A 24,819-nucleotide genomic window follows, 5' to 3' on the forward strand; every position below is an offset into this window, starting at 1 on the left:
CACACCCCATAATTGGTTTAACTATACCTGTATAAATAGGCATTTAGTTTATTTTTTTATTGTTAATTATTACAATAAATGTTTAAAAAATCCTTCTACCATATGTGGAATATAGACAATTTTATTGATTCAGCTTCATTCCTAGACATGATAGAAGTTGATTTCATTTTAATTAGCTGATAATTTACTGTCAAAAAGCTTCCTGTAACAAGTCATTTGGATAAAAGTAGAAAAAGAAGTAGATCAAGAATTTAAGTGAAAAGCACTTTTTTTAAAATTCCAAGGTATTAAAATAATTGGTAGATATGTCTTGGGACACGAAAGGTCATTTTTATAACCACACTAATATAGAAACTTGTGCCATTGTTGAGAAGGTTATTAAAAAATGGCTGGTTTTTACAGCTGTGATTTTTGGCTCTTTTTTCATAATGTGAATTTTTAGTTCTACTAATACAAACCAGCTTTACAGTTGTTGAGTTGGGGAAAAGTATAGGAACTATTTTGGACCATCTTCTTCTTTTCCTAAGGCTAAGGGTTGGAAGAATTAAAATACTGGAATTTACATAATTCTCCTGGCATATTAAGTGATATATTCTTGGATAAATTTATATTTTACTCATTTATATTTATGAATTCTAAGTTAAATGTTTTTTATTTTTTAATTGGGGTATAGTTGTTTTACAGTGTTGTGTTAGTTTCTACTGTATAGCAAAGTGGAGTTCCCTGTGCTATACAGCAGGCCCTCATTAGCCATCCACTTTATACATATTAGTGCATATATGTCAATCCCAATCTCCCAATTCATCCCACGCCCCCTCTTCCTCTCCTTGGTGTCCATACGTTTGTTCTCTACATCTGTGTCTCATTTCTGCCTTGCAAACCAATTCATCTGAACCATTTTTCTGGAGTCCACAAATATGCATTAATATGCGATGTTTGTTTTTCTGTTTCTGACTTACTTCACTCTGACAGTGTCTAAATGTTTTGAAAGTACTTATATTGTTGTGTTTTTCTGAAAAGCACAGCATTTGATATTTAAATTTTTTTTTGGCTCTAACTCCACATATTTCCTTTGCTGAAAATTTGTTTATTGTGTATTACTTTGAACACTAGCAATGAATGAGTTTAAAAGCGTATGTAACAACTTTGCAAATATATTTTGCAAATTATATTTTGAAGAAACTTAGTTGAGAGCTACTCATTTCACCTCTTCTTTGTCTCATATTATTATGTGACACTCAGTTAGAGAATTTAAAGATTTCAGGCATTAAGTATTACAATTTGCTTTAAAGGATTAGGTATCAAATCACGTATCCTACAAAGTTAAATTTAATTTATCATATTATACTTGTAGTCAGTTAATATGCAAACTATATAAATTCTCTTATAGTAGGGAACTTTGGTGTAAATACTCTTCATATAGCTTTCCATATTATTGATTTATTCTGAGCTTCACATTTTGCACAAAGATATTACAGTACTCCTAAGAGGAATACATCTGATACATAAATTATTGTGTAAAATATTACAACCAAGGTGTCTTAGAAACATACTGACAATCAACTTGATAGTAATATGGAAAAAATAGAGTAACTTAGATAGGAAAAATAAGCAATGTTTTCTTGGTAGGTTAGAGATCTTTATAATGTAAATGTTGATTTGTACCCCATTATGGAACAAGAAAAGAAACAATTTCTTTTCCATTCTAAATTCATGCGTGAGAAGTTCATGTGCTAATTGTTTTATTTTGCTTCTCTTTTTTCTGAATATCTTTAAAGATATGTTTTTTAAAGCATATAAACATTTTGATGGATGTTTCATTAATCATTAGGTAACTCAAAAACAAAACAGGGCTTCCCTGGTGGTGCAGTGGTTGAGAGTCCGCCTGCAGATGCAGGGGACACGGGTTCGTGCCCTGGTCCGGGAGGATCCCACATGCCAGGGAGCAGCTGGGCCCGTGAGCCATGGCTGCTGAGCCTGCGCGTCCGGAGCCTGTGCTCCGCAGCGGGAGAGGCCACAGCAGTGAGAGGCCCGCGTACCGGAAAAACAAAACAAAACAAGACAAAACAAAAAACCAAAATACAACTTCTCATTACTATTGCTAATAGAAGCTTTATGAACATCTTTTGCATTTATTCATTCCTTAATTCAAGAAATATTATTAACTTCTTTATGTCAAGGACTATCATAGATACAGCACTGAACAAAATAAAATTCTTGGTCCAATGGAATATATATTCTATATCCATTAACGTATGCATACCAAAGATAGGAAGTAAGAAATCTAAAACCACAGCTTTCCTCAATCTTTTGGAAGAAAGATGCTCCACACCCTTGCCTCTCCTACCCATACAGGCATTTACTCAAATATGCAGCTGGATCTGGCACCTTCCTAACACCGTTCCTGGTTGCTAGGGAATCTTAACATTCTTCTGATTGTCCTGTACTAGATGTAATCAATCACTTTTTCCCCCTACAAGCTGAATTGAGACATTGTTGATGAGTTTGAAAAAATATTTCATTAGAAAAGATAGTGAAAAATGCCAAATAAATAAGATAAAATTTATTTACTTAGTAAATAGAGAAAAAAATGTAAAATGAAATTGGTTTTATTTTTTTAGCATCTTTATTGGAGTATAATTGCTTTACAATGGTGTGTTAGTTTCTGCTTTATAATAAAGTGAATCAGTTATACATATACATATGTTCCCATATCTCTTCCCTCTTGCGTCTCCCTCCCTCCCACCTTCCCTATCCCACCCTTCTAGGTGGTAACAAAGCACCGAGCTGATCTCCCTGTGCTATGCGGCTGCTTCCCACTAGCAATCTATTTTACGCTTGGTATTTTATATATGTCCATGCCACTCTCTCACTTTGTCACTGCTAACCCTTCTCCCTTCCGATATCCTGAAGTCCATGCTCTAGAAGGTCTGTGTCTTTATTCCCATCTTACCCCTAGGTACTTCATGACCTTTTTTTTTGTTGTTTTTAGATTCCATATATATGTGTTAGCATACGGTATTTGTTTTTCTCTTTCTGACTTACTTCACTCTGTATGACAGACTCTAGGTCCATCCACCTCACTACAAATAACTCAATTACGTTTCTTTTTATGGCTAATATTCCATTGTATATATGTGCCACATCTTCTTTATCCATTCATCTGTTGATGGAGACTTAGGTAGCTTCCATGTCCTGGCTATTGTAAATAGAGCTGCAATGAACATTTTGGTACATGACTCTTTTTGAATTATGGTTTTCTCAGGGTACATGCCCAGTAGTGGGATTGCTGGGTCATATAGTAGTTCTGTTTTTAGTTTTTTAAGGAACCTCCACACTGTTCTCCATAGTGGCTGTATCAATTTACATTCCCACCAGCCGTGCAAGAGTCTTCCCTTTTGTCCACAACCTCTCCAGCATTTATTGTTTGTAGAGTTTTTGATGATGGCCATTCTGACCAGTGTGAGATGATATCTCATTGTAGTTTTGATTTGCATTTCTCTAATGATTAATGATGTTGAGCATTCTTTCATGTGTTTGTTGGCAATCTGTATATCTTCTTTGGAGAAATGTCTATTTAGGTCTTCTGCCCATTTCTGAATTGGGTTGTTTTTTTGATATTGAGCTGCATGAATTGCTTGTATGTTTTCCAGATTAATCCTTTGTCAGTTGCTTTGTTTGCAACTATTTTCTCCCATTCTGAGGGTTGTCTTTTCGTCTTATTTATGGTTTTCTTTGCTGTGCAAAAGCTTTTAAGTTTCATTAGGTCCCATTTGTTTATTTTTGTTTTTATTTCCATTTCTCTAGGAGGTGGGTCAAAAAGGATCTTGCTGTGATTTATGTCATAGAGTGTTCTGCCTATGTTTTCCTCTAAGAGGTTGATAGTGTCTGGCCTTACATTTAGGTCTTTAATCCATTTAGAGTTTATTTTTATGTATGGTGTTAGGGAGTGTTCTAATTTCATTCTTTTACATGTACCTGTGCAGTTTTCCCAGCACCACTTATTGAAGAGGCGGTCCTTTCTCCACTGTACATTCATGCCTCCTTAATCAAAAAAAGGTGACCATATGTGCGTGCGTTTATCTCTGGGCTTTGTATCCTGTTCCATTGATATATATTTCTGTTTTTGTGCCAGTACCATACTGCCTTGATTACTGTAGCTTTGTAGTATAGTCTGAAGTCAGGGAGCCTGATTCCTCCAGCTCCATATTTCGTTCTCAAGAGTGCTTTGCCTATTCGGGGTCTTTTGTGTTTCCATACAAATTGTGAACTTTTTTGTTGTAGTTCGGTGAAAAATGCCAGTGGTAGTTTGATAGGGATTGCATTGAATCTGTAGATTGCTTTGGGTAGTAGAGTCATTTTCACAATGTTGATTCTTCCAATCCAAGAACATGCTATATCTCTCCATCTATTTGTATCATCTTTAATTTCTTTCATCAGTGTCTTATAATTTTGTGCCTACAGGTCTTTTGTCTCCTTAGGTAGGTTTATTCCTGGATATTTTATTCTTTTTGTTGCAGTAGTAAATGGGAGTGTTTTCTTGATTTCACTTTCAGATTTTTCATCATTAGTGTATAGGAATGCCAGAGATTTCTGTGCATTAATTTTGTATCCTGCTACTTTACCAAATTCATTGATTAGCTCTAGTAGTTTTCTGGTAGCATCTTTAGGATTCTCTGTGTATAGTATCATGTCATCTGCAAACAGTGACAACTTTACTTCTTTTCCGATTTGGATTCCTTTTATTTCTTTTTCTTCTCTGATTGCTGTGGCTAAAACTTCCAAAACTATGTTGAATAATACTGGTAAGAGTGGGCAACCTTGTCTTGTCCCTGATCTTAGTGGAAATGGTTTCATTTTTTCAACTTTGAGGATGATGTTGGCTGTGGGTTTGTCATATATGGCCTTTATTATGTTGAGGAAAGTTCCATCTATGCCTACTTTCTACAGGGTTTTTATCATAAATGGGTGTTGAATTTTGTCAAAAGCTTTCTCTGCATCTATTGAGATCATCATATGGCTTTTCTTCTTCAATTTGTTAATGTGGTGTATCACACTGATTGATTTGCATATGTTGAAGAATCCTTGCATTCCTGGGATAAACCCCACTTGATCATGGTGTGTGATTCTTTTAATGTGCTGTTGGATTCTGTTTGCTAGTATTTTGTTGAGGATTTTTGCATCTATGTTCCTCAGTGATATTGGCCTATAGTTTTCTTTCTTTGTGACATTTTTGTCTGGTTTTGGTATCCGGGTGATGGTGGCCTCATAGAATGAGTTTGGGAGTGTTCCTCCCTCTGCTATATTTTGGAAGAGTTTGAGAAGGATAGCTGTTAGCGCTTATCTAAATGTTTGATAGAATTCGCCTTTGAAGCCATCTGGTCCTGGGCTTTTGTTTGTTGGAAGATTTTTAATCACAGTTTCAATTTCAGTGCTTGTGATTGGTCTGTTCATATTTTCTATTTCTTCCTGGTTCAGTCTCCGCAGGTTGTGCATCTCTACGAATTTGTCGATTTCTTCCAGGTTGTCCGTTTTATTAGCATACAGTTGCTTGTAGTAATCTCTCGTGATCCTTTGTATTTCTGCAGTGTCAGTTGTAACTTCTCCGTTTTCATTTCTAATTCTGTTGATTTGAGTCTTCTCCCTTTTTTTTTTTTGATGAGTCTGGCTAATGGTTTTTGAATTTTGTTTATCTTCTCAAAGAACCAGCTTTTAGTGTCATTGATCTTTGCTATCATTTCCTTCATTTCTTTTTCATTTATTTCTGATCTGATCTGTATGATTTATTTCCTTCTGCTAACTTTGGGTTTTTTTTTTGTTCTTCTTTCTCTAATTGCTTTAGATGCAAGGTTAGGTTGTTTATTTGAGATGTTTCCTGTTTCTTAAGGTAGGATTGTATTGCTATAAACTTCTCTCTGAGAACTGCTTTTGCTGCATCCCATAGGTTTTGGGTCATCATGTTTTCATTGTCATTTGTTTCTAGGTGTTTTTTGATTTCCTCTTTGATTTCTTCAGTGATCACTTCGTTATTAAGTATTGTTTAGCCTCCACATGTTTCTATTTTTTACAGATCTCTTCCTGTAATTGACATCTAGTCTCATAGCGTTGTGGTCGGAAAAGATACTTGATACAATTTCAGTTTAATTAAAATTACCAAGGCTAGATTTGTGACCCAAGATATGATCTGTCCTCGAGAATGTTCCATGAGCACTTGAGAAAAATGTGTATTCTGTTGTTTTTGGATGGAATGTCCTATAAATATCAATTAAGTCCATCTTGTTTAATGTATCCTTTAAAGCTTGTGTTTCCTTATTTATTTTTATTTGGATGATGTGTCCATTGGTGAAAGTGGGGTTTGAAGTCCTCTACTGTGATTGTGTTAATGTTGATTTCTGCTTTTATGGCTTTTAGTATTTGCCTTATGTATTGAGGTGCTCCTATGTTGGGTGCATAAATATTTACAATTGTTATATCTTCCTGTTGAATCGATCCCTTGATCATTATGTAGTGTCCTTATTTGTCTCTTGTAATAGTCTTTATCTTAAAGTCTATTTTGTCTGATATGAGAATGGCTACTCCAGCTTTCTTCTGATTTCCATTTGCATGGAATATGTTTTTCCATCCCCTCACTTTCAGTCTGTATGTGTCCCTAGGTCTAAAGTGGGTTTCTTGTAGACAGCAAAATACAGGTATTGTTTTTTTATCCATTCAGCCAGTCTGTGTCTTTTGGTTGGAGCATTTAATCCACTTATATTTAAGGTAGCTATCGATATGTATGTTCCTATTCCCATTTTCTTAATTGTTTTGGGTTTGTTATTGTAGGTCTTTTCCTTCTCTTGTGTTTCTTGCCTAGAGAAGTTCCTTTAGCATTTGTTGTAAAGCTGGTTTGGTGGTGCTGAACTCTCTCAGCTTTTGCTTGTCTGTAAACCTTGTAATTTCTCCATCAAATCTGAATGAGGCCCTTGCTGGGTAGAGTAATCTTGGTTGTAGGTTTTTCTCCTTCATCACTTTAAATATGTCCTGCCACTCCCTTCTGGCTTGCATAGTTTCTGCTGAAAGATCAGCTGTTAACCTTATGGGAATTTCCTTGTGTGTTTTTTGTTTTTCCCTTGCTGCTTTTAATATGTTTTCTTTGTACTTAATTTTTGATAGTTTGATTGATATGTGTCTTGCCGTGTTTCTCCTTGGATTTATCCTCTATGGGAGTCTCTGTGCTTCCTGGACTTGATTAACTATTTCCTTTCCCATATTAGGGAAGTTTTCAACTATAATCTCTTCAAATATTTTCTCAGTCCCTTTCTTTTTCTTTTCTTCTTCTGGAACCCCTATGATTCGAATGTTGGTGCGTTTAATGTTGTCCCAGAGATCTCTGACAATGTCTTCCGTTCTTTTCGTTCTTTTTTCTTTATTCTGCTCTGCAGTAGTTATTTCCACTATTTTATCTTCCAGGTCACTTATCCGTTCTTCTGCCTCAGTTATTCTACTATTGATCCCTTCTAGAGTATTTTTAATTTCATTTATTGTGTTGTTCATTGCTTGTTTCTTCCTTAGTTCTTCTAGGTCCTTGTTAAATGTTTCTTGCATTTTCTGTATTCTATTTCCAAGATTTTGGATCATCTTTACTATCATTATTCTGAATTCTTTTTCAGGTAGATTGCCTATTTCCTCTTCATTTGTTAGATCTGGTGTGTTTTTATCTTGCTCCTTCATCTGCTGTGTGTTTTTCTGTCTTTTCATTTTGCTTATCTTATTGTGTTTGGGATGTCCTTTTCGCTGGCTGCAGGTTCGTAGTTCCCATTGTTTTTGGTGTCCGTCCCCAGTGGCTAAGGTTGCTTCAGTGGGTTGTGTATGTTTCCTGGTGGAGGGGTCTAGTGCCTATGTTCTGGTGGATGAGGCTGGATCTTGTCTTTCTGGTGGGCAGGTCCACGTGTGGTGGTGTGTTTTGGAGTGTCTGTGGCCTTATTATGATTTTAGGCAGCCTCTCTGCTAATGGATGAGGCTGTGTTCCTGTCTTGGTAGTTGTTTGGCATAGGGTGTCCAGCACTGTAGCTTTCTGGTCCTTGAGTGGAGCTGGACCTTGGTGTTGAGATGGACATCTCTGGGAGATTTTCACCATTTGATGTTACATGGAGCTGGGAGGTCTCTTGTGGACCAGTGTCCTGAAGTTGGCTCTCCCACCTCAGAGGCACAGCCCTGATACCTGGGTGGAGCACCAAGAGCCTGTCCTCCACACGGCTCAGAATAAAAGGGAGAGAAAATAGAAAGAAAGAGGATAAAATAAAATAAAGTAAAATAAAATTATTAAAATAAAAAATTTTTATTAAGGAAAAAATTTTAAAAAGTAAAAACAAACAAAAAAAAAACGGACGGACAGAACCCTAGGACAAATGGTGAAAGGAAAGTTATACAGACAAAATCTCACACAGAAGCATACACATACACAATCACAAAAAGAGGAAAAGGGGAAAAAAAATATATATCTTTGCTCCCAAAGTCCACCTCCTCAATTTGGGATGATTCGCTGTCTATTCAGGTGTTCCACAGATGCAGGGTATGTCAATTTGATTGTGGAGCTTTAATCCGCTGCTTCTGAGGCTGCTGGGAGAAATTTCCCTTTCTCTCTTTGTTCGCACAGCTCCCGGGGTTCAGCTTTGGATTTGGCCCCGCCTCTGCATGTAGGTCGCCGGAGGGCATCTGTTCTTCACTCAGACAGGACGGGGTTGAAGGAGCAGCTGATTAGGGGTCTCTGGCTCACTCAGGTTGCGGGAAGGGAGGGCTATGGATGTGGGACGAGCCTCTGGCAGCGGAGGCCGGCGTGACATGATGTTGCACCAACCTGGTGCACGCCGTACGTTCTCCTGGGGAAGTTGTCTCTGGATCACGGGACCCTGGCAGTGGTGGGCTGCACAGGCTTGCTGGAGGGGAGGTGTGGAGAGTGACCTGTGCTTGCACACAGGCTTCTTGGTGGTGGCAGCAACAGCCTTAGCGTCTCATGCCCATCTCTGGTGTCCATGCTGATAGCTGCGGCTCACGCCCGTCTCTGGAGCTCCTTTAAGCAGCACTCTTAATCCCCTCTCCTCGCTCACCAGGAAACGAAGAGGCTAGAAAAAGCCTCTTGTCTCTTCGGCAGTTCCAGATTTTTCCCGGACTCCCTCCCTGCTAGCCGTGGCGCAGTAAACCCCTTCAGGCTGTGTTCTCTCAGCCAACCTCAGTCCTCTCTGGATTCGACCGAAGCCCGTGCCTCAGCTCCCAACCCCCAACCGCCCTGGTGGGTGAGCAGACAAGCATCTCGGGCTGGTGAGTACTGGTCAGCACCGATCCTCTGTGTGGGCATCTCTCCGCTTTGCCCTCCGCACCCCTGTTGCTGTGCTCTCCTCCGTGGCTCCGAAGCTTTCCCCCTCCGCCACCCACAGTCTCCGCCCGTGCAGGGGCTTCCTAGTGTGTGGAAACCTTTCCTCTTTCACAGCTCCCTCCCACTGGTGCAGGTCCCATCCCTATCTTTTGTCTCTGTTTATTCTGTTTTCTTTTGCCCTACCCAGGTATTTGGGGAGTTTCTTGCCTTTTGGGAGGTCTGAAGTCTTCTGCCAGTGTTCTGTGGGTGTTCTATAGGAGCAGTTCCACGTGTAGTTGTATTTCTGATGTATCTTTTGGGAGGAAGGTGATCTCTGTGTCTTACTCTTCTGCCATCTTCTCAAATCTCCCCTGAAATTGTTTTATATAAAGTAAACCAAAAATGACAAAAACCTAAAAAATAAAGCATAAGAAGATGCATTATTTTTGCTTTAACCTCTGCCTTGCTGAAATATGGAGTAGACGTTTTTTCTTCTGTTCTTTTTACTAAGTATAACTAAAAAAAAACCCTGAACATTATATATAAAAAAGACATAAGACTCTGAGAGTTAGACAGAAGAAGGCAGACTGGCTAGGGACCCTGAATCCAAGTAACTACATAATGCTGGGTTCCCTAGGCTTTCTTTTTGCCTCATTTGCCCCAGACAAGGTGCTGGAGAAGTGAGCAACCCAGAAATACCAAATGGGCACAGACAAGAGACCCCAAGAAAAGCCTGCTCTCTCTATCCAAAAGACCAGGAAAGCTTTCACCTAGCAAGGCAGAAAGTATTAGTTAATAACCCTTGTAATCCCACCAAATATCAGAGAGCAAACTGTAGTCCCACCCCAAGCCCTGCCAACAAAGGCTGGTTAAGGGAGCCTAGACTTCACATTTACCAGTCTATAATGAGGTACCCTCCTTCTTCCCCATTGGTGCAGAGTCATAGAAGGTGGAGTGGGGAATTAGGATGTTCAGTCCCACTGCGAAGTAAGTCTCCTCTCTATTGAGTGTCAGGGTAGGCTGTGTAGGAAGCCTAGATTTCCACCCCACCGTTATGGGAATGAGACACTTCTCCCCACCCCACCCCACCCGCCCCAGCCCCCTGCAAGGTATCAATGGATGTTTAATGGAGAGTCAGGACTTTCCTTACTGCTCAGTGCTACTAGGGTTATCCCCTGCAGTGTCATTGGAGGTCATTTGGGAGCAATAACGTGGTGCCCTTACCCCTCCCAGTCAGAGTGAAGGCCCAGTGGGAAGTTGAACTCCCAACTGTGTTCAGCAATAATGGATCCTTATTTCCCCAGCCCTGAGTGTTAGCAGAGGATGAGTCAGGAACCTGGACTTCTACTGCACCTGACTGTTCTCCTCTTTCCCTGCTGAATTAGTGTTATATCAAAGGAAGTCTGCTAAAACAAGATTTAAAATGTCCAGGTTTCAATTGAAAATCACTACACATACCAAGAACAAAGAAAATCTTATCTTAAGTGAAAAAAGACAATGAACAGAAGCAAACACAGACCTACCACCAATGTTAGAATTATCTGACCAGCATTATAAAGCATCCATCCTAAAAATGCTTTAACAAGCAAATATGAACACACTTGAAACAAATGAAAAAATAGAAAATCTCAGCAAAGGAACACAAATTTTTAGCAAAGTAATGAAGAACCAATAATAACTTAAGAACTAAAAAATACAGTAACCAAAATTTAAAAACTCAGTGTATGACCTCAATAGCATAATGGAGAAACAGAGGAAAGAATCAGTGAACTTGAAGATAGAGCAGTAGAAATCACCCAATTTAAGCAATACAGAGAAAATAGATTGAAAACAAACGAATAGGGATTTAGGGGCCTATGGAATTATAACAAAATACCTAAACTGCATGTCATCAGAGTCCTGGAAAGAGAGGATAAAGAGGGTAGAGCTGAAAAAAATATTCAAAGAAATAGTGGCTGAAAACCTACCACATTTGACAAGAGAAATACAACTACATATTCAAGGAGCTGAATAAACTCTAAACATGATATATTATGCCCCCTATAAAAAAGCCCACTCCAAGACCCATTGTGATGGTTAATTTTATGTGTCAGCTTAGCTGGGCCACAGTGCCCAGGTTTTTGGTCAAGACATTATCCTGGATGTTTTTGTGAGGTTGTGTTTTGGATAATAATATTTAAATTTGTGGACTTTGAATAAAGCAGATTTCCCTCAATAATGTGGGTGGATTTCATTTAATCAGTAGAAGGTTATACCAGAACAAAGACTGACTTTCCCTGAGCAAAAAGTATTCTGGTAGCATATAGCCTTTAGACTTGAACTGCATACAGCACTGACCCTTCCTTGGGTCTCCAGTCTGCCAGCCTACCTTACAGATACTGAATTTGCCAGCTTTCATAATTGTGTGAGCCAGTTCCTGAAAATAAATCCCTCTCTCTCTGCATATACATATATCCTGTTGATTCCATTTCTCTGGAGGCCCTGGCTAATGTAATATATATCATAGTCAAACTTCTGAAAACTAAAGACAAAGAAGTTTTAAAAGCAGCCAGATAAGGATGACATTTTACTGCAAGAGAGAAACTGTTAGGCTGACCTTGGATTTTTCATCAGAAACCATGGAGGCCAGAAGGAAACGGAACAAGTGCTGAAGGAAAATACCTGTCAATCCAGATTTCTATATGCAGAGTAAAGGTATTTATGGAATGAAAGGAGCAAATCAAGATGTTCTTAGATGAAAGAAAACTAAGAGAATTTTGCCATAGAAAACCCACCCTAAAAGAATTGCTAAGGAGGTTTTCTAAACAAAACGAAATGATAAAGGAAGGGATTTTGGAACATTGGGAAAGAACAAAGGAGAGTAAAAATATGGGTAAATAAAATAGATTTTCTCTTTTTACATTTTATAAATTATGTTTGCCTGTTAAATCAAAAATTTTAACATTGACTGATATGGTTCTAATGTATGTAAAGGAAAATTTTAAGAGAATTGTATCATAAAAAAAGGAGAATAAAGGACATAAAAAGAAGTAGAGTTTCTACACTTGAAGTGGTGAAATACCAACACCAGTAGTTATGTGATTTTTTTAAAATATGAATTTTCTAAATATATTTACTACTACTTCTGCAATCTTTCACATGATAAGGCTTAGGGATTTTTTTTATTAAACAGAATTTGATCACAAGACCCCAAGGTCTTGAGGCTAGTTTAGTTTTTACATATGTATTTCAGAAACTATAATCAGTTTAATGTTTAATAGTGAAGTCTTTTTTCCATGTCACTGTGATTTCCAAGAACCTGGAGTATTAATCTGATAATGATCACTACAAAGGAATGTTTATTTTTTATATATTTTGATTTAAAGTAGGCTAGTGATACTGTCTTATTTTAATATTTTATAACCTTTATTTTTAACAGCTTTATTGAAATATAATTCACATACTATAAAAGTCCCCTCTTTAAAGTGGATAATTCAGTAGTTTTTAGTATGTTCACAGAATTGTACAACCATCACCACAATCTAATTTTAGAGCATTTTCGTCACCCCTGCATGAAACCTTGTACCAATTAAGCAATCACTCTTCACTCCCCTCCAGCTACCCTGTCCCCTAGCCCTTGATTACCACTAATCTGCATTATGTCACTATAGACTTGCATCTTCTAGACATTTCCTATAAGTAGAATTACACAATTTGTGGGCTGATATGGCTGTCTTCTTTTACTTAGCATAATGTTTTTAGGGTTCATTCATGTTACTACATGTGGTAGTACTTCATTTCTTTTTTATTGTTAAATAATATTCCATTGTGTGGATATACCACATTTTATTTATCCTTTTATCATTTGATGGATATTTGGATTGTTTTCACTTTTTGGCTGTTATGAATAATGCTGTGTGGATGTATGTTTTCATTTCTCCTGGGTATATACTTAGGGTCGAAATTAATGGTTCATTTCACTTTTCTACATTTAACATTCTGAGAACTACAAGAATGTTTCTAGCTGCACCATTTTATATTCCAGCCAGCAGTGATGGCGGGTTCCAGTTTCTCTACATCCTTAGGAACACTTGTTACTTTCCATTAAAAAAAAAATTAGCCTTCCTAATGGGTTGGCATTTATTTCTTTGATTCATTTTGATTTAATTATTGTAAATGATGTGAGGAAGGGATACAGTTTCTTTTTTTTTTTTCCCATGTAAATATCCAGTTGTTCCCAGCATCATTTGTTGAAAAAACTGTTCTTTCCTCATTGAATTGTCTTGGAACCCATATCAAAAATCAGTTATCCATATACGTGAGGATTTATTTCTGGACTCTTAATTCATTTCCGTTGAACTATATGTCTATCCTCATGCCAGTACCATACTTGATTACTGTAGCTTTATGGTATGTTTTTGATATCAGGAAGTGTGCATTGTCCAAGTATGTTCTTTTTCAAAATTGTTTTGACCATTCTAGGTCACTTTCATTTTCATATTAATTTTAGGCTCAGTATGTGAATTTTTTAAAAAATCCAATTAGGATTTTGATTGTTTTTGCATTGAATATGTAGACCAACTTAGAGAGTATTGCCATTTTAACTGTATTAAGTTTTCTGATCCCTAGTTATGAAATGTCTTTATATTTCTTTTCTTTAATTTCTTTCAACAATGTTTTATAGTTTTCAATATTCCTTTTATTCTTTTTTATGATATTCTAAATTGAATTGTTTTCCTTAGTTTCATGTTCAGATTGTTCTTTGCTACCATATAATAATAGCATTGATTTTTGCATGTTTGGACACTTTTTATTTCTTTTTCTTATCTAATTTTTCCAGGTAGATCTCCAATACAATTTTAATAAGAGCTGCAAAAATATACACAATAGGGATTAACCATTAAGTATGATGTTATCCGTGTGATTTTTATAGATGGCCTTTATTAGGTTGAGGAAGTTCCATTTTTATTTCTAGTTTGAATTTTTTTTCTAATCATTAAAGGTTGTAAGATATTGTCCAATGCTACTTCTCTGTTGAAAATTATTATTTTTTCTTTATGAATGTGATGTGTTCCCTTTAATTTTTGGATGTTAAATTGATCTTGAGTACCTAGAATAATCTCACTTGATTATGGTGCATAATTCTTTTTATGTGTTGCATAAATCAGTTTGATAATATTTTGTTGAGTATTTTAACATTTATATTCATTAATGATATTGGTCTGTAGTTTATTTGGTGTCTTTATCTGGCTTTGCTATCCATATACTTGCCTCATAGAATGAGTTATGGTGTGTTCCCTTCTCTTATTTTTTGGGAGAGTTTGTGAAGGAGTGGTACTAATTCTTCTTTAAGAATTTTGTAGAATTCCACTGAAACCACATGGTACTGGACTTTTCTTTGTGAGAGATTTTTTTAAATTAATTCAATCTCTTGTTATTGATCTCTTCAGATTTTTAAATTTTTTTCCTGAGTTACTTTGGTAATTTCACCTTTCTAGGGATTTACCTCTTTTTAATTTAAGTGATCTATTTTGGGGGGATATATTTGTTTATAGTATTCCCTTAATTCTTTTTATTTTTGTACTGACGTTTTCTCTTTCATTCCTGATTTTGTACTTTGAGTCTTTCCTCTATTTTAATTGGTCAGTCTATCTAAAGGTTTGCTCATTTTGTTGGTGTTTTCAAAGGATTAACTTCTGGTTTTATTCATTTTCTCTCTTATTTTTCTATTCTATAATTTATTAATTTGTACTCTAACCTTTATTTTGCCTGATCTTTTGTTTGCTTTTTGCTTTAGTTTGTTATTTTTCTAGTTTTTTTGTGTGTGTGTGTGGTATGTGGGCCTCTCACTGTTGTGGCCTCTCCCATTGTGGAGCACAGGCTCCGGACGTGCAGGCTCAGCGGCCATGGCTCACGGGCCTAACCGCTCCACGGTATGTGGGATCTTCCCGAACCGGGGCACGAACCCGTGTTCCCTGCATCGGCAGGCGGACTCTCAACCACTGCGCCATCAGGGAAGCCCTATTTTTCTAGTTTTTTAATATGGATAACTAGGTTATTGATTTGATGTTTACTTTTTTTACTATAGGCATTAATACTTAAAAATTTCCCTCTGAATCCTAGCTTATTTAATCCCATAAGTTTTATGTTGTATTTTTATTTTCAGTCATATAAAAGTATTTTATTATTTCTTCTTTGACTCATTGGTTCTTTAGAAGTTTGTTAATTTCCACATGTCTGCAAATTTACCAAATTTCTGGCTGTTATTAATTTCAAATTTAATTCCATCATAGAGAACTTCTTTTTGGTGATTTTGATTGGGATGAAGTGTTCTTTAGATATCTATAGGTGCATGTAGAGGCATTTTATGTCTATAGTACTGCTTTATAGTATTGTTTAAGTCTTCTATATGCTGTTGATAATCTTTCTCATTTTTCTACCCTTCATTGAAATGGGGATATTGAATTATCCAAGTATTATTTTTGAATTGTTTGTTGTTCTTTCAATTTCTGTTTCATGTATTTTGTGGATAGTATGTTAGGTACTTAGTATATGTTTTTAATTGTTATGTCTTTCTAATGTATTGATCCTCTTAGAAGATGGCTGTTTTAGTCTCTAGTAATATTTTTTGATCTAAAGTCTATGTTTTCCTGATATTAATATAGCCACTCTAGCTCTATTATGGTTTCTGTTTGCATGGTATATCTTTTCCCATCCTTTTACTTTGAACCCATTGTGTCTTTGACTCTAAACTTTGCCTTTTGTGCATTTACAATTATATACATTTTAAAAATGTAATTGCTGTTTAAATCAATTAAGAAAATAAAGGAAAAGACATATTCAATTATATTGTTTTTTAAATTACCTACATAATTACCTTTACAGGCACAGTTTGTTTCTTCATGTGGATTGAATTATTTTCTGATTTCACTTGCTTTAACCTGAAGAACTTGCTTTAATATTTATTATAAGTTTTGTCTGCTAGCAATAAATTTCTTTATCTGGAAATATCTTTAATTCACTTTCAATTTTTAAAGATAGTTTTCTATCTTAAAAGTTTTTTGTTGTTGTTATTGGATATAAGATTCTTGGCAGACAGAATTTTTGTGTTTAATTTTAGTATTTTGAAAATATCATCCCATTGCCTTTCTTCTTCACTGTTTCTGATAAGAAGTAAGCTGTTAAACTTTATGAGGGTGTGGTGAGTCATTTTTCTACTGTTTTAAAAATTGTCTGTTTTTGGCTTTCAGCATTTTGACAATGGTATATCTGGGTGTATATCCCTTTTAGTTTGTCCTATGTGGAAATCATTGAACTTCTTACATGTATAAATTGTTTTTCGTCACTTTGGGGAAGTATTCAGGCATTATTTCATTCAAATATTTTTTTCCCTCCTTTCTCTTTATTCTCTCTTTGTGTTGCTTCCAATTATGTAGACATGTTGGTCTGCTTAATTGTGTCTCACATTTTTCTAACCCTCTAATTCATTTTTCTTCATTATTTAAACTCTCTTCTTCAAATTTCACAGCCTTTATTAATATTTCTTCAAATTTATTGATTCTTTCTTCTCCCAGCTCAAACCTACTGTTAGAACCTATGGAATTTTAAATTTTTGTTATTTAACTTTTCCACTCCAGAATTTCTTTTTGTTTCTCTTTTTATAATTCTATCTCTCTATCAATATTGCATATTTTATGAGATCTTATAATATTTTTCTTTAATTGTTTAAGCATGGTTTTCTTTAGTTTTTTTTAACATTTTTATAATTGGTACTTTGAAGTCTTTTTCTGCTAAGTCTGACATCTGGGCCCCTTCAAAGGCAGTTTCCATTGACTCCTGTTTTCCCTGTGTACAGGACACAATTTCCTATTTCTTTTTATGTCTAGGAATTTTTTTTTTATCTGTACATTGCAAATAATGTAGCAACTTTGTGTCCCAAACCCCCAGGAGACTTGTTGTTTTGTTTGTTGTTAAGTGAAGTCTGTTTCTCTTGAATTATGCAGCCTGTGATTTTGCTGTAAGAGCAAAATGGACATGAACACACGCTGGCTACCAGAAATGAGTATTTTAAAGCCATGCTGTTTTTGATTGTCTCTTTCCCTGATCTCCCTTTTGCAATTCTGACTTGTCTGTATTTTAACATATCTAGTTGTCAGTTTCTCTTACTTTGTAGCTGATTTTTTTGTTGTTTTGACAGTGCCCTAGGGTATCCATTGACCCATAGTTTAATCCCATCCTCCATGGCAGGGGCAATTTGTGTGTCAATTTTTGAGTCTCTCTGTAACCCTTTCCTATCATAGAACCTCTGCTCTGTGCACAGACACTGGAAGTGTAGAATGGTTAATCCGATCATCATTGTTTTCCTCACCCAGATCCTCCTTTTGGAGCTGGAGCTATGTGTGAGGGGAGGGGGAGGGTAGGTACTAATCTTCCACATGGCTGCTGCCATTGCTCAGACAGATCTTTGACAATATACAGTTCACATGGATGGGATCATCCAGTGTCTATAGTGATAGAATATATCTGGACTAGTTCTTCTGCTTCAGGAATCTAGGAGAGATTGGAATTGGGGCTTAACTTCTGAGCCCAACTAAGCAGTTCTCCTGCAGTATAGAGCTTTGCAGGAAAGGAGAATTGCATTCATTACTAGCTGCGCTATCCATGTGATATAAGCCTTGGAGCTGTGAAGGATCTGCTAATGTTCACCAGCTGCCAAAACTACCAGGAATGGTACTTTACAGTAATAGGTTGGGAGAGATGGGAACTGTCCCTTGGCTGCTGAGCCTGCTGAAACAGTTCTGCAAGGCTGAGCTGTAGGTGGATGGGTGAAGTCCCTAGGTTGAGTATCATAGTCTCCCATTGTTCTTACCACGTTCCTATACATTGTGTTGAGTAAATGCTGCTCAATTTGTTTTAAATCCTTTGATAAATGTCCAGAAACTTTGAATGATTGTTTTTGCTAATTTGACCTACTTAAAAGATATCTCTCTGGGGTAGAGGTTTCTCTGAGCCCCAACATCACTATTCCAGAAGTAACCCCCTTTATTTCTTTTAATCCATATTAAAATAGTGGTTACTCCATTACATATCTTCTTTGTTTAAAAAATGATTATCCTGGGATCAGTGAATATTCGGGAGTTGTGACACTCTTTATTATCACTGTATTGACAAGACTTAAAGTTTTCTTTACACCATCTTGTCTTATAAGAGTACCTCAGTCCTTGGAGCATTGATGATTTCTTTTTCTAATGCTTCTCTAAAATGTGGACTCTTCTTTTGCAAGAGTAAATTCTGATACTGTACCTCTTAATGAATTTTAGAATATGTTTTGGGGTTTTTTTTCAGCACATTACCATGTCTTCAATTATTAATTTAAACCTTAATAAACTAAATGCCAATCTTCACATTGGTAATTGGATTTTTTAAAAGCTTTATAAAGTTCCAGTACCTTTTGGTTAGCATATCTTGTGTACCAAACATCGTTCAAATGAAATAGCATATTTTAAAGCTCCTGAATGATGTGATCAGTAGTTTCTGATTTAAAAAAATAGGAATACTCTATATTATGATTTAAACTTTTCACAGAGAATTGAAAACATTCTGATTCACCTTTAATTAGTCTGTATTTAAGGGATTAGCTGCCCTCATCAAATTGGAATTCAGTTCTTTTAGTAATTTTTTATTCATACAACTTCAAATCATCCACTGCAGAAACTGGGCAAAGAAAATCTGCAACCCAACCCCATATGTAAACAACTTTAAAATCCAAAGTTATTTTGTACTATTATTATGTATTATGTACTAATATCCTTATCTTTTTCTACTTTTAATAGTGGTATATACTAATTTATATATTTTTATTCTATAAATTCTTTGAAGGAGTATTGTATCTCTGCAAAAATTTCTACTTTGGGACTGCTGAGAACTTCTATTAGTAGAGCTGATTGATTATTTTGAAGTCAGACAGACCTGGATCTAAGCTCCAGCTCTGGTGCTTACTAACAGTGTTACCTTGGGCAGTTTCTTATATATAAATTTTAATTTCCCCATGAATAAATGAGGGAATAACCGTAGAACCTATTCTTAGGAGTATTGTGAGGACCCAGTGAAATAATGAATATTGTATGGCTAATAATAATGCTGTTAATAAATATTGGCTATTTAGTTATTACTATACTCAATATATCAGTTTTCTAGCATAGAAATTTTAATGTATTGTCATTATCTTAGAGCTGACTATTAGCTTCTCACAATTATACAGTGTGGATTCTTGTTTCAATCTTTTTTAGAAATACCTATTTAAGGAAAAGAGGTCGTGGTCCAGCCCTTCATATTCCTAGGCTTCTGTTAAAAAGTCAGCGTTCTTTTGTTCATTTAGAAAGTAAATAGCTTGCTCCAGATTGATGAAAAGGACATGTGAAATTCTGTTAAAGTGCAGAAGAAAACAAAGCTAAAACTAACCTAATGTGCTATATATGCCAACTTTTCCCATAATGTTTACTTAATTTTGTTTATTTTTTCTTTCATGGCAAAAAATCTTTTATCCCGATAATTAACAACAGTAAAGTAAATGTAGATCTTGGAAGGCTTTCCATAGGAGCATGCCACATCTAAGATTGTTTACTACAAGCAACATAAAAATTTTCCTTTACTTATTTGAGCTTTTGTCTTGAAATTGTCATTTTCTAGTATATATGCTGGCTCAGACTTCACAGTTCTTTATGTCTGTAGTTTTGTCTATCAAATATTACTATCCATGATACAGAATACATTTTTTTAAGATAATGAGTAGTTGTATTAGTATGCTGCTATTTTGTTTCTGATGCTCTCAACAGTTGTCATTGATCAGGGTATCTTAACCCCTTGGTTCTCACCTTTTGCAGCACATAATAAATTACTTGGGTTGCTTTTTAAAAAATCATATCAATCAATCTTCTTCTCTGGAAATTTAAAATCAGTTCACGTAGGTGGGGTCTAGATATCTGTTTTCTGAAGTTCTAGGAGTCATTCTGCTACCCTAAAGGGGTTGTTAATCATTGTCTTATCCCTACATATTTGTTTGCCTATCAGTATAGTCTATCTATTTCAGCCTGTTGCTATTTCCTCCGTTTTTATTATCCAAATTGAACCTGTCAAGATTTTGTGTGTGTGTGTGTGTGTGTGTGTGTGTGTGTGTGTGTATGTGTTTAGACTGAAATCACTGGGAAATTTTTCCATACGAGAAAGATGAGAGATATTCTGACAGATCTAAATGACTGTCAGAAGGACTGCTCTCTGTTTTTAAAAGTTACAAAAGAAACAAAAGTTTTAGCTGTAACTAAGAAACTAGATTTATCCCACATTAAGATTTTTTTTTAACTTATGTCTTGTTTTCCTTTATGTGGGATAAGTGATCAGTCTAAGAAAAAATTTCTTTATAGTGGTGTATTGGTATAGTAGCACAGAGAAACTAACAAAGAAAATCATACATGGAAAAAATACAGGCATATTTGCTAAAATAAATGTAATTCTGTTACTTAGGGAATATGATGCCTAGTCTTTTAAAGAGAAAGTATCTCACTATCTCCATTTCTTGCACAGATATGTTTGCTTCTTGGTTTTCTTTTCAGAAGTATCTCTGTATACATATATTCAATCAATATACTTTATATAAGTGCTTGGGGTAAAAACCATTCTAGATGTTGACACGTTCTTAAAATGAATTTTCTTTTTATCCAAAATAACTTTGGGGAAGAATTTTCCAAAGAAAGTATTAGTTGACTCAGTGTGTTAAAGTTCAAAGCTAGAACTTTCGCTAACATGCTGTAACAGTGAGTGGAAAGTACTCAAGAAATTAAGTTTAACATGTTTTTATTTTACTTTACTTTGAGTCCAGTTCATTGAAGCTTCCAATCTGACACAAATAAGATAACATATTTTTGGTTAATATTTTTATTTCACTACTATATACTGAATCTTCTTTTTCAAGGCAATGGCAAAAGACTCCCCTCTCTTTTTTTTTCTTTCTTTTTTTCATGTGGTGTTTGCTTTAAGATAGATCAGTTAGAAAAAGAGCTTTCCCTTTTGAAACTTTAGTATACAGAATTTTTTATTTCTTCCTAAAGTTAGATTTACAAGTTATTTTCTTGGTTCTGGCTCAACTTGTTTACTTTTCAAATTAAATTATACTCTGTTGTTTTTGTTGTTTAAAATTAAGGGATTTAGACATTTTTCAAATCATAGCAGATAGGAGAAGTGTTGAAACATTGAATTTGACATAGTTGACAGATTAGTAAAATGGTGATTAGAAATTAGCCTGAAAAAGGCAAAAAGGAAAATGCATTTTGATTTAATATTTATATGCAAGCACCAAATAAATTACAACTATAGTGATTTAAGGTCTATTATATGTTTCTTGGCCCTCTTGTGGGTGCCTAAGTGAGATGTTTTCTGTGTCGGTTTTTTGGTGATATGAAAATTAGTTCCTGGTCATCACACTCATCTTGAAACTAGAAGGGTTTTTATACCCTCTTCTCAAGCTCTAGAGCTTTCTTTCTCACCCTTGTGTTTTGTGTGCATGTTTTTGGCCAAGTGGAGTACATTTACAAAACTCATGCTTATTTATGTATATCTACGTATTTCAAGATATTTCCACCAAACTAGATATATAGACACATACTCATTTCACAGTCTTTGTTCCTGAAGCTTGACTGAATTGATGATCTTTAATTTGGTGTATTACAACCCAGATGTCAAAAGCCAATGAGTGCTAGACACATGAATAGTACTTATAAATATTCGACTGTTTTAATGAGAAAACAAGGAATGGGCAGTTCTTTTCTAAAGTCTTAGAACATTTTATGAAGAGAATTTTCTGATTTTTTTTCTTCTGTTTAAGTATCAGAGTATTGAATCAGATGCAGTAGAGTTTTAACTTATCAGACACACACACTTTCACTATTCCTAAGTGAAAAACGATGCAAAATTGCTATATAAACTTCAGTTGTTTTGAAATTATCTTGATTAAAACTCCTGATATATTTACTTCCCATTTTGACCAACCTTGGTTTTATTGAGAATATTGGTTCACTGTGCATTTCTCAAAGGTTAAGTATGCCTTAAGTCCCTTTTGCTAAGTATTGCTTTGAATTTTAGCAGTGTAACATATGTCAGATGCCAGCTTGGAATATCACATGCCTGCTGTATTCCATTTTAAAAAAGCATCTACTTGCTAGTATTTTATTTGAACTCTTGAGTTGTTTGTACTGTTTTATAAGGGAGAACATAATACATTTTGGAGACCAATTTTTCCCAGGGTGTAGAATTACTTTTATTGTATAAAGTTCTGCTCCAAGGAGGGGGAACAACTTTTTCTCTTCTTTTGATGTATTCCCTTGATTAGAGATTGCTAACTTTTTGTGCAAAGAGGGGATAAGTAAAAATGAAGTTATGAGATCTTTTATATATCTTTTTTTATCTTTTTAATTCCCCCCTTTTGTTAACCCAAAGATATGAAATAAATTTATAGTTTTAGTTATTTGATTGAACAAGGATTCTTATAAATTCCAGCTTTTATCATATGATCAGATTTTTCCTGGACAAATAAAGATGTTTGCTGTTGCCAATAGCGTTTGGCCTAACAGCATGCTAGATACTAGTGATTGGTTTGGAACTAACAACTTGGCTTGTCCATTCTTATCCCTTCCATCAAACTTAACCTCAGCAGAGGATTGAGAAAGGTTTGGTAGTTGAAAATAGTTCTTGTGTGCCTCTGAGTTTCCTGAGCTAAGCCAGAATTTTGCATACAAGGCTATTCTTGTGGTTTTCCAGCCAGGCCAAAGCCAAAAGGCATTGGAAACCTTGCAAGAAAACTTGTTTTAATATAGATTTAAGGCTTGCCTTTATATTGTGACTGGATTTTCAGCCTGATGGTCAAAGGAATGAAGGGGAGACTTCATTCTTTATTGAGGAGATAAATTTCAAATTTTTGCTGCAGAGGAGACCTTGAAAAATACCTCAAAAATTAACAAAAGAATTAATGAATAGGTTTTACTTAATTGTTTCTTAAGACATGTAAGATCTGCCTTTCCCCATTAGTTATTTTTGGCTTACCTTCCAAAATGCACTTTAAATGTTATGGGTTCTTTTTCGTATCACATCAGGCTAATATTTATGACTAATGTTGATCAGACTTGAGAATTTTATCAATATGAGTCTGTCCCACCCATATATTGTTGATTAATTACAGATTTCTGCTTATTATCATGAAAAGTCAAGCCGCTCTATTATAAGTACCTTCCATCCATAATAATATTAGCTTTCCACGTTGAATGAGGCTGGATCTGTTTTGTTCTGATGGGGTTGAAAGTATTTTTCAAACCTTCCTTTTAACAAGGTTATTTGGGAGGTTTCTAGTAACATTTGCTGGAAGAGTGATTATATAGTAGTATCTGTAAAGAATATCATTTCTGTAACTATTCCAGTCGACGTGATTTATCAGTTATGTGGTTCTTAATCTTCCATTATTCTAGTGAACTGAATTGTCAGCAAGGTCTGTCTGTAATCAGGCATTTTCAATTTTCGATAGAACTGAAGACTTACATAGTAATTAGACTTTAGAAGAATAGTAATTGATGTCTGTTATAGATTTATCTTTATTCAGTTTTTTTATTGGCAACCAGTAGTCCAGTTAGTAAAAGACTGCATACCATAGTTCTTAGAGGCAGAAAAGATAAACTGGTGAAAGTTATTCTTATAAGTCCAAATGAAGATATGTACACAAGAAACTGCTTTTAAGGTTTTTTAAAAAATTTATTTATTTTATTTATTTGTGGCTGCATTGGGTCTTCGTTGCAGTGCACGGGCTTCTCATGGCGGTAGCTTCTCTTGTTGCGGAGCACAGGTTCAGTAGTTGTGGCACACGGGCTCAGTAGTTGTGGCTCACGGGCTCTAGAGAGCAGGCTCAGTAGTTGTGGTGCACGGGCTTAGTTGCTCTGCGGCATGTGGGATCTTCCCGGACCAGGGCTCGAGCCTGTGTCCCCTGCATTGGCAGGCGGATTCCCAACCACTGCGCCACTAGGGGAGCCCTAAGTTTTGGTTTTTTTTTTAAATTTCTTGCATGTTTGAAAAGTTATAAAAGAGGTGTGGTTAACTTTATTCTTTAATCTGAACTATAAAACACTGACTCTGAGGAAGGAAAGCAGAGATGTAAGAACCAGTGACAGTTGAAGAACAGCGTTTTAAGATATCTGTCCCATTTCTAATTAGTGTGTGATCCAGTGTCAAAATAGACAGCTGGTTTTGATTTTATCTGTTAAATTCTAGTTAATCAACTTTGGGGAAATGATATATGAGAATATAGATTTTATACCAAGGATAAATTATTAGGGAGTAGAATGATTTGCTCAAAGTATCTTATTTTTTGACAAGGGAACATATGTGTGCAATACAAAATTCAAAAGATATGGAAATATGCATAGTAAAAATTAAATTTTGCTCCCATTGCTGTCTGGGTATCAGTCCCCATCTAT

The 24,819-nt window shown here is 35.5% G+C and overlaps 1 protein-coding gene across 7 annotated transcripts in view; it reads left to right on the forward strand.

The window, feature by feature from the left end:
- The window catches only part of CCDC91 (coiled-coil domain containing 91), a gene marked incomplete at its 3' end in the record, with an annotated part of 398,367 nt that overhangs the window by 188,859 nt on the left and 184,689 nt on the right, over positions 1 to 24,819 (forward strand). The window lies entirely within an intron of this gene.

This window comes from Grampus griseus (assembly GCF_964374135.1).
Source record: "Grampus griseus genome assembly, chromosome: 11".
In the NCBI taxonomy this organism is placed as follows: Eukaryota; Metazoa; Chordata; class Mammalia; order Artiodactyla; family Delphinidae; genus Grampus; species Grampus griseus.